A 10,176-nucleotide genomic window follows, 5' to 3' on the forward strand; every position below is an offset into this window, starting at 1 on the left:
TGTCTACACACAGCTGGTAGGAGGAAACAGGTAGAATTACATCGCGCTCCGTTCCATCTAGTCACACAGCTGTCATTTTCCAGGTATTTGCTTTCCAATATATAGATTTTCTTGCTGATGCCATCGGAGAACCTGTGTGACATATAGCAATGGTGGGTGCACTCCCGAATAAGGAATGTATTGATGACTTATGCCATATTGCTGTGGCCCTGGGCCCCAGACGTGGCTGTCAGCGTGAGACCGGTGCAGTGATGGCACAGGGGAAGAGCTCAGGGCGGGGCACAGGCCAGAGAGGGGGCGCGGAGCTTGGTGGTACAGAACTTGGCGCTGACACCACTGTGATACAGAGCATGGCAGTAACTTAGCACAATCTGTTTAGAATAGACAGCCAGGAGCGGTTATCACTGAGCCCCGAATAGTTATCACTGAGCCCCGAGCAGTCACCACTGTGCCCTGAGCGGTTATCACTGAGCCCCGAGCGGTTATCACTGAGCTCCGAGCGGTTATCACTGAGCCCCGAGCGGTCATCACTGAGCCCCGAGCGGTTATCACTGAGCCCTGAGCGGTTATCACTGACCCCCGAGCGGTTATCACTGAGCCCCGAGCGGTTATCACTGAGCTCCGAGCGGTTATCACTGAGCCCCGAGCAGTCATCACTGAGCCCCGAGCGGTTATCACTGAGCCCCGAGCGGTTATCACTGAGCCCCGAGCAGTCATCACTGAGCCCCGAGCGGTTATCACTGAGCCCCGAGCGGTTATCACTGAGCCCCGAGCAGTTATCACTGAGCCCGAGCGGTTATCACTGAGCCCCGAGCAGTCATCACGGAGCCCCGAGCGGTTATCACTGAGCCCCGAGCAGTTATCACTGAGCCCCGAGCAGTCATCACTGATCACTGAGCCCCGAGCGGTTATCACTGAGCCCCGAGCAGTTATCACTGAGCCCGAGCGGTTATCACTGAGCCCCGAGCAGTCATCACTGAGCCCCGAGCGGTTATCACTGAGCCCCGAGCAGTTATCACTGAGCCCCGAGCAGTTATCACTGAGCCCTGAGCGGTTATCACTGAGCCCCGAGCAGTTATTACTGTGCCGTAAGCAGTTATTACTGTGCCGCGAGCGGTTATCACTGAGCCCCGAGCAGTTATCACTGAGCCCTGAGCAGTTATCACTGAGCCGTAAGCAGTTATCACTGAGCCCCGAGCAGTTATCACTGGGCCCCGAGCTGTTGTCACTGGGCCCCAAACAGTTATCACTGAGAAGTTATCACTGAAAACCGGGCAGTTATTACTGAGAACCGGGTAGTTATCACTGAGCCCTGAGTAGTTATCACTGAGCCCTGAGCAGTTATCACTGAGCCCCAAGTAGTTATCACTGAGAAGTTATCACTGAGAACTGGGTAGTTATCACTGAGCCCCGAACAGTTATCACTGAGAAGTTATCACTGAAAACCGGGCAGTTATTACTGAGAACTGGGTAGTTGTCACTGAGCCCCGAGCAGTTGTCACTGAGCCCCGAACAGTTATCACTGAGCCTTGAGCGGTTATCACTGTGCCGCGAGCGGTTATCACTGAGCCCCGAGCGGTTATCACTGAGCCCCGAGCAGTTATCACTGAGAACAGGGCACTTTTCACTGAGCCCCGAGCAATTATCATTGAGCCCCAAGCAGTTATCACTGAGCCCCGAGTAGTTATCACTAAGAAGTTATCACTGAGAACCGGGTAGTTATCACTGAGCCCCAAACAGTTATCACTGAGAAGTTATCACTGAAAACCGGGCAGTTATTACTGAGAACTGGTTACTTATCACTGAGCCCCGAGCAGTTATCACTGGGCCCTGAGCAGTTGTCACTGAGCCCCGAGCAGTTATCACTGGGCCCTGAGCAGTTATCACTGGGCCCTGAGCAGTTGTCACTGAGCCCCGAGCAGTTATCACTGGGCCCTGAGCAGTTATCACTGAGAACCGAGCAGTTATCACTGAGAACTGGGCAGTTGTCACTGAGAACCGGACAGTTGCCACTGAGCCCAAGGCTGTTATCACTGGGCCCCGAGCAGTTATCACTGTGCCCCGAGCAGTTATCACTGAGAACCGGGCAGTTATCACTGAGCCCCGAGCAGTCATCACTGAGCCCCGAGCAGTCATCACTGAGCCCCGAGCAGTCATCACTGAGCCCCGAGCAGTCATCACTGAGCCCCGAGCAGTCGTCACTGAGCCCTGAGCAGTCGTCACTGAGCCCCGAGCAGTCGTCACTGAGCCCCGAGCAGTTGTCACTGAGAACCGAGTAGATATTACAACAATTTTCCAAACAAGTATAAATCACAATATACCATCCAGATTACAGCACATTATTGAGAAATTTGTTATCAAATAAAAAAGGTATACAAAATCAATAGAAATAAAATAAAGAAAAACATTGGTGTTTATGTGTCTTTTTCCTTTTTTTCCCATAAAGTCATTGATTTTTCTGGATAGATGGATATTAATCCAATATGTGAGTAACAGACTTAGGTTTAACTCAAACTTTAAACCTGTAGTGTTAACAACATTAAAATCTTTCCAACTTCAACAACTTTGCTGCCAGGTTTACATATTAATATCAAAAACATATCATAATAGACATAGGTACATATCCTTGCATGTGATGACTCTATTCTCATAATGAGTCTCATCTCAATCCATCCACATACCAGAAAACATTTTCCCAACACTTATATTCCCATCAATGAGAAGATATTGTAATATGTGAAGAATTCCAAAAATCCCAGATTTTGGAGAATTTTAACAGGCATCCTCTATTTTGGTATTCTGTTTTTTTCATACAGAATTATTGAATTAACTAATGTAATCCATGAACGCAGAGTTAGCTGTGAAGTACCGCTGTGAAGTACCCATCCAACACATAGCCAGCAACTTCCTAACCTAAAACAAGGTTTCTCGTAAGAAAATCTTAATATACACTGTGTGCAGAATTATTAGGCAAATGAGTATTTTGATCACATGATACTTTTTATACATGTTGTCCTACTCCAAGCTGCATAGGCTTGAGAGCCAACTACCAAATAAGTAAATCTGGTGATGTGCATCTCTGTAATGAGGAGGGGTGTTGACTAATGACATCAACACCCTATATAAGGTGTGCTTAATTATTAGGCAACTTCCTTTCCTTTGGCAAAATGGGTCAGAAGAGAGATTTGAAGGGCTCTGAAAAGTCCAAAATTGTGAGATGTCTTGCAGAGGGATGCAGCAGTCTTAAAATTTCCAAACTTTTGAAGCGTGATCACCGAACAATCAAGCGTTTCATGGCAAATAGCCAACAGGATCGGAAGAAGCGTGTTGGCCAAAAAAAGGCGCAAAATAACTGCCCATGAATTGAGGAAAATCAAGCGTGAAGCTGCCAAGATGCCATTCGCCACCAGTTTTGCCATATTTCCGAGCTGCAACGTTACTGGAGTAGCAAAAAGCACAAGGTGTGCGATACTCAGGGACATGGCCAAGGTAAGGAAGGCTGAAAAACGGCCACCATTGAACAAGAAGCATAATATAAAACGTCAATATTGGGCCAAGAAATATCTTAAGACTGATTTTTCAAAGGTTTTATGGACTGATGAAATGAGAGTGACTCTTGATGGGCCAGATGGATGGGCCAGTGGCTGGATCAGTACAGGACAGAGAGCTCCACTCCGACTCAGACTCCAGCAAGGTGGAGGTGGGGTACTGGTATGGGCTGGTATCATCAAAGATGAACTTGTGGGACCTTTTTGGGTTGAGGATGGAGTGAAGCTCAACTCTCACACCTACTGCCAGTTTCCGGAAGACAACTTCTTCAAGCAGTGGTACAGGAAGAAGTCGGTATCGTTCAAGAAAAACATGATTTTCATGCAGGACAATGCTCCATCACATGCATAAAACTATTCCACAGCGTGGCTGGCCAGTAAAGGTCTAAAAGAAGAAAAAATAATGGCATGGCCCCCTTGTTCACCTGATCTGAACCCCATAGAGAACCTGTGGTCCATCATAAAATGTGAGATCTACAGGGAGGGAAAACAGTACACCTCTCGGAACAGTGTCTGGGAGGCTGTGGCACGCAATGTTGATCGAAAACAGATCAAGCAACTGACAGAATCTATGTATGGAAGGCTGTTGAGTGTCATCATAAAGAAAGGTGGCTATACTGATCACTAATTTTTTTGTTTTTGCACGTCAGAAATGTTTATTTTTAAATTTTGTGGACTGATATTGGTTTACCTGGTGAAAATAAACAAGTGAGATGGGATTATATTTGTTTTTATTAAGTTGCCTAATAATTCTGCACAGTAATAGTTACCTGCACAAACAGATATCTTCCTAAGATAACCAAATCTAAAAAAACCCCACTCCAACTTCCAAAAATATTAAGCTTGGATATTTATGAGTCTTTAGGGTTGATTGAGAATATAGTTGTTGATTAATAATAAAAATAATGCTCTAAAATACAACTTGCCTAATAATTCTGCACACTGTGTAGTGATCCCAAGTGTCATCCTCCAATACTCCAAACAGGCAAATCAATGGGTCACACGGGATTGGAATGGATATCAAGGCGGCTAACAGAGTAGTCACCTCACGCCAAAATGATGAAACAATTGGGCAAGCCCAAATCATATGCGTCTAATGCATGACACCATAGACATTCTGAGGTAGAAGAACGCTGAGAGGAGTAAGATATGACTGATGAATAATATAAAGTTGAACCATTTTTATTATTGGCAGAGGTAGAAACGAGAGTAGGGGACTCCAGAATCCCCTGCCATTCCTCCTCCTGAATATTAGGAATTAAAAGTCTCTATCTGTCTTTTACTGTCAAATGATTTAAATTTAAGCCCGTTGATAATAGGTATGTGTATAAATGGGATATAAGACCCTGAGGACCCTGATATTTGAGAATGCCATGTGCCCACAATGCGTTTTTTAAGTGTTTCCGCAGCGGCAAAAACGCTGCAGAAACGCTTAAAAACGCATGGTAGAAGGCCTGCCATGTTCCTCAATGATAATCCGCATGTGCTGTGCACATGCTGCGGAGATTTCCGCTGCGGGTTATCATTGCGGAAAAAAACGCAGCACTACCAATTATTTTGCGGAAGTGCTACGTTTTTGCTGCCATTGACTTGCATTAGATCGCATGGATTCCGCATCACTGCATCTGTACATGCGGAATCCATGCGTTCCAATGTGCGGATGGTACCCGGGTCTAGAGAAGAGGGGACTCTCCTCCGGACGTGGGTATCATTGAAAACTGTAAAAAAAAGAATAAAATAAAAAATAAATATATACTTACCTTCTGGCGGCCCGCAGTGCGCTCCTCCTTGCTTGGCAGCAGTTTGCGATGGAATGAAGTACCTGCGCTGACGTCAGAGTCATGTGACAGGTCACGCGACGCTGACGTCGGCAGGTCCTTCACTCTACCGCTGCCGGCAGCTGGGACGGAGGGAATCAAGACACCGGGGGCCATTGGAGGGTAAGTATACATTTTTTTTAAAATTTTTTGACATTCTCTTGGGTCACAGTATATAAATCCATGCCGTTTGCATGGATTTATATAGTGTGACCAAGTTGACAAGCACTTTCCAAGTGATGCTAAAATCGCTTGGAAAGCGCTTGTCAACCCACATGCGGAAATGCATGTGAAGAACGCTTCATATCCGCATGTCCCTGGCAGGAAAAACGCATGTACAATCCGCATGTACAATCCACATGTACAATCCGCATGTACAATCCGCTTGCGTTTTTTTCTGCCCAGGAGATGCAGAAACGTTCAGGAAAAAATCCAGAGCATTTCTGCATCGTGGGCACATAGCCTATCAAAGGAAAAGATAAAATAGATCTATTTGCATTCAAATTGGGCAGATGGGACTGAAGTGCTGCCCTGAGCTGAAGATACCTGAAGAACTAGGATCTAGAACCTAATCTGCACTTTGTTCTAATGACATCAATGCATTCCTTTCATATATGTCCTTTAACATCTTGACATTACCGGCACTCCAGAAAGAGGCAGAAGGGTGTACCATTAATGGCAAAGTATGGATTTCCCCATATCAGCATTTCAGCTATGACATGTGCAAAACCAACTTGACTCTTGGCCTGTCCCCACACTGCGCGTGCTAATTTAAGTAAGGATAACATTTTAGGTGTAATACTGTAGATTTATTTAGATCCAAAAAGCCTAAGGCTATGTGCCCACGTTGCATTTATGAAGCAGAAAATTTCTGCTGCATAAATGCAAGTCCTCTCCCGGAAAAACGCATGCGGAATTCCGCACGCGTTTATCGCGCATTTTTCGCGCGTTTATCACGCGTTTTCCACATGTGGAATTGCCTTGCGTTTTTTATGCATTGGACAAAGGCAATTCCGCTTGCGGAAACGCAAAATTAAATGACATGCTGCGGATTTTTGAACGCGGCATAAACGCTGCGGAAAAATCCGCAGCATGTGCATAGAACTTGCGGAATCCCATTGGGGACCATGGGGTGCGGATATACATGCGTTTTTCAAGCGTTTACGCTGCGGAAATTCCGCAGCATATACGCTTGAAAAATGCTACGTGGGCACACAGCCTAAGACTGCGTGCCCACGATGCGTTTTTCAAGCGTTTTTGCTGCGGAATTTCTACTGTGGAAACGCTTGAAGAACGCTTGGTAATCCGTGACCCATGGTCCCCAATGACAATCCGCATATTCTGTGCCTATGCTGCGGAATTTTCTGCAGCGGATTTTATTTGCGGAAAAATCCGCAGCATGTCCATTATTTGTGCGTTTACGCATTCGGAATTGCCTACTCAATGCATTAGAAAAACGCAAGGCAATTCCGCATGTCAAAAACGCGCAAAAACACGTGTTAAATTCCGCACCCGTTTTTTCTGGCAAGGAGATGCATCGTGGGCACATAGCCTTACAAGCAGTTAGCTCCAGCCACACATGCCAAATGATTCTCTGAGTTAGGTAGCTGAGAATCCGGCATCCAGCTAGAGATTGCCTTTAGTTGACGTGCCAAATAATACAGATAAAAGTCAGGCAAAGCCGCACCGCCCATATCTATTGGCCTCTGAAGAGTGGTTAACTCAAGCTTTGGCTTCGAACTACCACAAATAAATGTGGACCTCAATGAATTAAAAGATTTGAAAAAGGACTTAGGGATTGGTACTGCGCTATGTTGTAAAATATAGCTAAATTTGGGGAGCAAAATCAGTTTAATTAAGTTTATTTGTCCTGATACTGTTAATGGAGGATTCCCCCATGAGAAAAATTGTAATTTTGCATAGTCTAACAAGGGAGAGACGTTTGTGAGAATGTCCCTCCTGCCGTCCTTTTGGATAACAATTCCCAGATATTTGAAGTGAGAGACCATTGGTAAAGATGATAATGTTTCAAGCTCCTCAATCGGGGTATGAGACAGAGAGGCATAAGTGAAGATTTGTCCCAATTGATAGAGAGACCAGAATATTCACTGAATTTATCAATGGTAGAAATTACATGTGGAAGGGTTTCCTCAACTTGTTCAATAAATATTATCATGTCATAAGTATAAAGTCAAATGGTATCAGTTCTATCTCCTATTGTAATCCCTTTAATATTTAGTGATGACTGCATTCTTATTGCCAGTGCCTCGATTGCCAGAGCAAAGAGCAAATAAGGCTGGGGAGAGAGGACATCCCTGACGAGTCCCTCTTCCCTAACTAAATGATGTGGAGGAAATATTATTTATTACAATTTTAGCATTAGCTTTAGGGGCTGCATATAACAATTGAATCCATTTACGGAATCTGGAACCAAATGCAAATTTCTCGAAACAGGCCGAGAGTAAAGACCATTCTAGTAAATCAAAGGCCTTGGCTGCATCAAGTGAAGCCAGGGCCCACCTATTCTCCTGTATTAATGAACTTTATTGGACTATACATTGTACTCTTCTGATGTTAATTGAGGTATTTTTGCCGGGCATGAAACCCCTTTGATCTGGTTGTACAATGGAAACAATTACTTTATTGAGCCTCATAGATAGGATTTTAGTAAATACATTGTGATCTACATTTAACAGTGAGATAGGACGATAAGATCCACACTCCAGAGGGTCCTTGCCATCTTTTTTCAAAACAATAATGTTAGCATCATAAAAGGAATCTGGCAAAGAACCACACTGTAAAGCTCCAGAAAAAAAACCTCAAGGAGATGAGGTACCAGGGCATCCTGATATCTGTGATAAAGTTCTAATGGTAGACATTCCAGTCTAGGAGCCTTGCTCGATGCCATATCTGCCAAAGCCATATTTATTTCTTCTAAGGTGATATCTGCATTCAAGAAAGATGGGTATAGCATAATTTGGGGAATTCACATCCGGCCCTTTTTATTAAAGTTGTTATAGTGTTGGCCATCACTACCTCTTGTGGTCGGCATTCCACAGCCTGACTGTTCTGACTGTAAAGAACCCTTTCCTGTTTAGGTGCCGGAATCGCATTTCTTCCACCTGTAATGAGTGCCCCCTGGTCCTTAGTATGGTCTTTGGAAGGAAAAAGTCATATGCTAGTCCTTTGTACTGACCACATATATTTATACATGTAAATGAGATCTCCTCTGAGGCTTCTTTTTTCTGAGCTAAACAAGCTAAACTTTTACAACCTCTCATCATATGAGAGGCCTTCCATCCCTTGTAATAATCTAATTGTCCGCCTTTGAACTGACTCTAACTTCCGAATATCCCATTTAAAATGTGGAGCCCAAAACTGGATCCCATTTTCTAGATGTGGTTTAAACAAGTGATTTATAGAGGGGTAATAATATATTGGGATCACTGCTCTTTTTTAATACAATTAATACATCCTAAAATCTTGTTTGCTTTTACAGCTGCTGCTTGACATTGAGTACTGCTGCTCAGCTTACTTGTAACCAGAATACCAAGTCCTTCACATGTTCTGTAGTCCCAAGTATACTCCCATTTAATATATTTAAAATATATGAGGCAGTATTACCTATCTGCATATAGTTTCCCCGAGTCCTTGATTTTAGAGCTTCAGTATAAGACTGTTAGGTGGTACAGTATCAAATTGCCTTTGCAAAGTCCAGATAAATCACATGAGCCACATTTCCAGCATTCAGATTTGTACTTAGCTCTTCATAGAAACCCAACATGTTGGTTAGACATGACTTATGTTTCGTGAATCCATGCTGGTTCTCTGTTATTATATCATTCACTGCGATATAACTGTCACAATGCTGTTGTCTGACAACCTGAGACCAGTGGCTCCTACCCTGTCCCTAACACTAGGGGCACCCTATCTATCCCTGTTCCCCAGGTTACTTTTGATGGCGAAGATGCTGGGGCCACGTACCTTGCTGCTCTCCTGAATCACCCTTTATCTGTCCCCTCCCCCATCTAGGGAAGTGGGGAGGAATAGTGTATGTATATACACAAACCAAATGACAATACAAAACACCCAAATTATGCACTGACAGACAACAGAGGGAAACACTGAAGGGATTAGGCAGTCAGGCTACCTCTGGCGAGCACATGGAGGGCTGTACGGCCCTCCAAAGAAATGCCACCCCACACTATTACTGACCCACTGCCAAACCGGTCATGCTGAAGGATGTTGCAGGCAGAAGATCGCTCTCCACGGCATCTCCAGACTCTGTCACGTCTGTCACATGTGCTCAGTGTGAACCTGCTTTCATCTGTGAAGAGCACAGGGCGCCAGTGGCGACTTTGCCAATCCTGGTGTTCTGTGGCAAATGCGTCCTGGACTCAGGATGAAGCTCTGCAGCAAGTGCTAATGAGCGAGTGGGCTCTTAGCTTCACCTCTTTGTATAACATGTGAGCACAACCCCCATCTGTGGATGTCGGACCCTCATACCACCCTCATGGAGTCGGTTTCTAGCCGTTTGTGCAGACACATGAACATTTGTGGCCTGCTGGAGGTCATTTTGCAGGGCTCTGGCAGTGCTCCTCCTGTTCCTCCTTGCACAAAGGCGGAGGTAGCAGTCCTGCTGCTAGGTTGTTGCTCTCCTACGGCCCCCTCCACGTCTCCTGGTGTACTGGCCTGTGTTTGTCTCCTGGTAGCGCCTCCAGCCTCTGGACACTATGTTGACAGACACAGCAAACCTTCTTTCCACAGCTCGCATTGATGCGCCATCCTGGATGAGCTGCACTACCTGAGCA

The sequence above is a fragment of the Phyllobates terribilis genome, unplaced genomic scaffold, assembly GCF_046119375.1.
Source record: "Phyllobates terribilis strain yellow unplaced genomic scaffold, ASM4611937v1 Scaffold_12__6_contigs__length_324123572, whole genome shotgun sequence".
Taxonomy (NCBI): Eukaryota; Metazoa; Chordata; class Amphibia; order Anura; family Dendrobatidae; genus Phyllobates; species Phyllobates terribilis.